This window comes from Cnephaeus nilssonii, assembly GCF_951640355.1.
Source record: "Cnephaeus nilssonii genome assembly, chromosome: 9".
In the NCBI taxonomy this organism is placed as follows: domain Eukaryota; kingdom Metazoa; phylum Chordata; class Mammalia; order Chiroptera; family Vespertilionidae; genus Cnephaeus; species Cnephaeus nilssonii.
In genome coordinates, this window is record NC_137080.1 from 718062 (window position 1) to 723552 (window position 5491).

Consider the following 5491-nt stretch of genomic DNA (forward strand, 5'->3'; position numbering starts at 1 on the left):
TCAAACGGACAACGTGTCACCTAACGCGGCGCTTATTTACAGACAACGCTGCCCCCGCCTTCGAAAGCCTGCGTGCTCTAACCGGACACGTGTGCCGGTCCCAGAAATGACCACTCGTCACCAGGGGCGCGGGCAGCACCCCACCCGGCACATTTCCTCCCAGGCGGATTCCTCACCCCAGGCTGGGGGGAGCCCCTACCTCACCCCCAGGCTGGGGGGAGACCAGACCCCACCCCCAGGCTCGGGGGGAGACCAGACCCCACCCCCAGGCTCGGGGGGAGACCAGACCCCACCCCCAGGCTGGGGGGAGCCCGTACCTCACCCCCAGGCTGGGGGGAGCCCCTACCTCACCCCCAGGCTCGGGGGGAGCCCCTACCTCACCCCCAGGCTGGGGGGAGACCAGACCCCACCCCCAGGCTCTGGGGGAGCCCCGACCCCACCCCCAGGCTCAGGGGGAGCCCCTACCTCACCCCCAGGCTCGGGGGGAGCCCGTACCTCACCCCCAGGCTCGGGGGGAGCCCCTACCTCACCCCCAGGCTGGGGGGAGACCAGACCCCACCCCCAGCCCCACCCCAAATGCTGCTTCACATCTTTCGAGGACACCCCCTCCCTGAGGGCGGGCGGGGCGCTGCTCAGGGGTGGGAGGTCACGTGACTGAACTATGAAGAAATGGAAACACACGCCCTGAGGCCGGAGCGAGGAGGGCTGGGCTGGTACTCTCCTCCGGGCGGAGGCGGAGGCGGCGGGTCCCCGAGGAGGGACAGGCCCAGCAGCGCCCCACACCGCTCACCGCCGCCCTGCTGAGCTCACCAGACGTTCCTGCCTCCTGACGAGCTCGCGGTGCCGTCCAGGCTCACACCCAGCAACGCTCCAACGCGCCCTAACGTCTTCCACGTTGTGTGTGGGGGGGCTGAGCGGGTTCCTCTGAGGCCCTCCTGCTGTCGGCGCCGTCTGCCCGCTCACGTCTCCGCCCAGATCCCCGCTCCTCAGGCGGGAGGCCTGTGCGGTCAGGGTCACCGATGGCCGCCCTCACCTGACCGCCTCTCAGAACCGTCCTCACACACGGTGACTGGGCGCTGGGGTCGCCTTCCAGCACAGAATCGGGGGGCGGGATCAGCCCTGGCAGGCTGACAGGAGGACCCAGACCGAGGGGCCTGAAGCAGGCCTGGTCCACCTCCGGCCTCAGCCCGTCCGTTCCCCGGCACCGGGCCGGTGCCGCCGTGGACGGGGCTGGAGAGACGGGTGTGATGAGCGCGGCCCTGCGGCTGGTGGTGGCATCCCATTGGCACCGCCCTGCGTCACCCTCCGGCCCGGCCGCCCTGCACGGGAGCGCAGCAGACCCTCCACGCAGGGACCGGACATCACACGCGGGGTCTGCGCTCCGAGGCTAAACCCTCGCCCGTGGCCCTCCCCACCCCACCCCACCCCGGAGCGAGCGCCCACGTTCAGACTGGCCCCTGGACGGGCTCCTGCCTGCGCCGCCGTCCCGCCTGCTTCTCTTCCGATTCCCGGGTCGGCGTCGCAGCGACAGCGAGGCAGTGCCTGCTTCAGGGACCCATCCGTCACTCCACCTCATAGATAATTGTTGATCGATCAATCGATTGATTGATTTCTAAAAATATTTTTATTGGTTTCAGAGAGGAAGGGCGAGGGAGAGAGAGACATCAATGATGAGAGAGAATCACGGATCGGCTGCCTCCTGCACACCCCTCACTGGGGATCGAGCCCGCAACCTGGGCATGTGCCCCGACCAGGAATCAAACCGTGACCTCCTGGGTCATAGGTCGACACTCACCCCCTGAGCCGCTGGCGGGCGTGATGGGCTTATGTCTAGTCACTGTGTGGAGAGGGGTGAAGGCACCTCTGTCAGAAGCAGCCGACATTAGACAAAACCCAATCCAGGCAAAACGATCGCTTTCACGGCAGAGCCCGACTCTTTGTCCCGTTCACCTCGGCCGGCGCCAAATGAGCGCCCACGTGTCGTCACTCCCGAAGGACCGCAAACACATGGCTCCGTGGACGTGGAATAGCCAGTCAGGCCGCCGTTCCCCAACCAGGCGGGCACCCGGGCGTGTGGCCACGCAGCCTGCATGCCGCACCCTGTGTCCTCGGGGGGTCAGAGTCAGCCAGTTTCCCTTCCAGAAATGGCATGTGGAGGAGGGTGCCCTGCCGGGCGGGGCAGGAGCTTGACAGGAGGGCAGGGTGAGGCCCATGATGTCACCTCAGGCTTCCTCACGGGCAGCAGGAGCGGAAACGCCGAGAATAAGACTGAAGTGGTGCAGCCCGGCCGCCCACCCTCCGCAGGCCTCGCCCGGAGCCCCGACCCCCCAGCCTCTGAAGCCCTCCTTCTCACTCAGCCAGCCACTCGGCCACTGGACAGTGGGAGGTAATTTCAGTAGAAAGTCAACGCTTCCAGCAACGGACGGGCACTGGGACGTGAAAGCACGTGGACGTGGGCGTCACAGAAAGGGAGGTGCTCGGAACAGTTGATACAGAATACACAGCCCACCGGTGGCTCAGGGGGTGGGCAGCGACCTAGGAACCAGGAGGTCACAGTTCGATTTGGGTCAGGGCACAGGCCCAGGTTGTGGGCTCCATCCCCAGTGGGGGGCGTGCAGGAGGCAGCTGATCCATGATTCTCTCTCATCACTGATGTTTCTATCTCTCTTTCCTTCTCCCTTCCTCTCTGAAATCAATAAAGATACATTTTAAAAATGAATAAATAAATGAATAAATGCATGAATGAATGAATGCATGGATGAATGAATGAATGGATGGATGGATGAATGGATGGATGGATGAATGCATGGATAAATGCATGAATGAAAGAATGGATGGATGAATGGATGAATGAATGAATGCATGGATGAATGCATGAATGGATGGATGGATGGATGGATGGATGGATGGATGGATGAATGTATGTATGTATGTATGTATGGATGGATAAATGCATGAATGAATGGATGGATGGATGGATGGATGGATGGATGGATGAATGGATGGATGAATGAATGAATGCATGGATGAATGCATGAATGGATGGATGGATGGATGCATGAATGAATGAGTGGATGGATGGATGGATGGATGAATGCATGAATGAAACAATGGATGGATGATGGATGAATGGATGAATGAATGAATGCATGGATGAATGCATGAATGGATGGATTGATGGATGGATGGATGGATGGATGGATGGATGAATGGATGGATGGATGGATGGATGGATGGATGGATGGATGGATGGATGAATGGATGGATGGATGAATGGATGGATGGATGAATGGATGGATGGATGAATGAAAGAATGGATGGATGGATGATGGATGGATGGATGGATGAATGAATGAATAGATGGATGGATGGATGAATGCATGAATGAAAAAATGGATGGATGGATGGATGGATGGATGGATGAATGAAAGACTGGATAGATGATGGATGGATGGATGGATGGATGGATGGATGAATGAATGAATGAAAGAATGGATGGATGATGGATGGATGGATGGATGAATGCATGAATGAAAGAATGGATGGATGGATGGATGGATGGATGAGAGACGGAACGTGGCTGTGGATGGAGACTCCGTACTTTGTCAGGGGTCAGCTCTTCCCGACCGATGGGCAGGTTCGGTGCAGTCGCGTCAGAACCACGGCAGGCGACTTGCCAACTGCGGAGACTGACCCTGACACTCACGAGGAGCAGAGCCAGGAAGCCAGTCCGGCACGAACCCACGGCGAGCTCCCATCCCGCGCCCTCCACAGACCAGGCTGCGGCAGCCGCCCGCAGGAGACAGCGCCCCCGCCCCGTGTGGGCGCTCCCTCAGGACGCGAGAACGACCGCATCCTCAGATGCCCAGGCCCCGGCGGCCCACAAGGGTGCCCGCGGCTCTCCGGTTCTATTCATACATTAACGTTCCCCGTTACATCCTCACGCGCGTCCTTGCAGATCTACAGGGCTCCCTGCCCGTGGCCTGGGGCCGCCCCTTCGGGTACCGGCTGCTCTTCCCGTTAAGACTGTGGGAACCTTCTCTGTGCCGGGCGAAGGCTGGACAGGCCGCTCTGGGGAGAGGACCCACCCCCGCAGGCCCCGCGCACGCCTTGGCCCAGCCATTCGTGGGCTCCGCCTGCCCCCTGCTGGATCCACACGCAAACGCTGAAAACAAAACAAAAGCAGGTTTTGCCTGAGAACCTTCCCCTGGAGACAGAAACAGTAATTACCATGGTTTTCGGAACCCACGTGTCCCAGGCGCCGTGGCCAAACTCGCCGCACGTCACCACAGCCGCGAGGGGTTCCATGGGAGCCCGGCCCCGACTGTTCGGACGGCGCTCCTACCACCACGTCCAAGGACCGGGGAGCCCACGTCAACATCAAAATATCCACGAGGAAACCGATGCTGAGCGAACCTGTCACGTCGGGAAACATCGTCCGGAGGCACAGACACGCGTGCCCCGCGTGGAACCCAAGCACAGACGCAAAGATGTTTATTCTCCCCACGACTTCGTTCGATGGAGACCTTTTCTAACTACTGGTGAGACTGAGGAATTTTAAATATCCTTGGAGTAGGTTCCAAAACCCTTCATTTACAAAATCCCCAGCAAGCTGCCCCCAAAGATTCCAAAAGGCTGCCCAGTTCTCAGTGGCATCAAACGCTGTGTGTTTACGTTTGGGTGGGAAAGGGATTAGGGTAACCGCCTCCGAGAGCTCACTTTGTCTTCAAAGCAATCGCAACCTCATGGGATGGTTCCCGAGACCCTGCTTGCTGTGGTGTCTAATCCCAGCGTCTAATTAATTGAAGGGTGCGGGGTGGTTTGTGGGGGCTGCTGTGAGCTGAACTCCTCAATCAGCAAATGAAAGGTAAGGAACATATGCCCCCCAGGCCCCCCCAGAGCCACCGTGGGAAAGTTCCCTTTCTTCCATTTCCAGAGCATGAACTTTCAATCATGTTTAGATGGTAAATTAGACAGGCGTCTACCACTGAGATGACTTTTTTTTTTTTTTTTTTTTGCATTTCTCCAAAAAACACTTGAGAACGATTTGGTGGCCAAATTGGAATAAGGAGAGAACAGAATCCAGCCATCCACACCCAGCTCAGGGTTCTCATCCCCCCGCCCGCCCGAGACAGACCCGCACCTGAGACAGATCCAGCCTGCCTCCCTCAGCTCAGGTCGTGCAAAATTCCTAGCGCCAGAGGAGACTCCACCCTGCTCCCCCAAGCTGTCTCCCCAAGTGACGGTGGTGGTGGTGGTGGTGGTGGTGATGGTGATGATGGTGATGATGATGATGGTGACGGTGATGATGGTGAAGTTGATGATGGTGATGGTGATGGAGCCTGCCCTTCCCTGCGGGAGGTGTGGGCGCCCCCTGGAGGCAGCGAGGAGAGGGGCGGGGCCTCCACTCCCCTGAGCAAAACTTTCTGCTCAGCTGTCTCTTCAGAGATCTCTGGGGTGAGCTCCTGCCACCTCTCTGCAGGGTAAACGG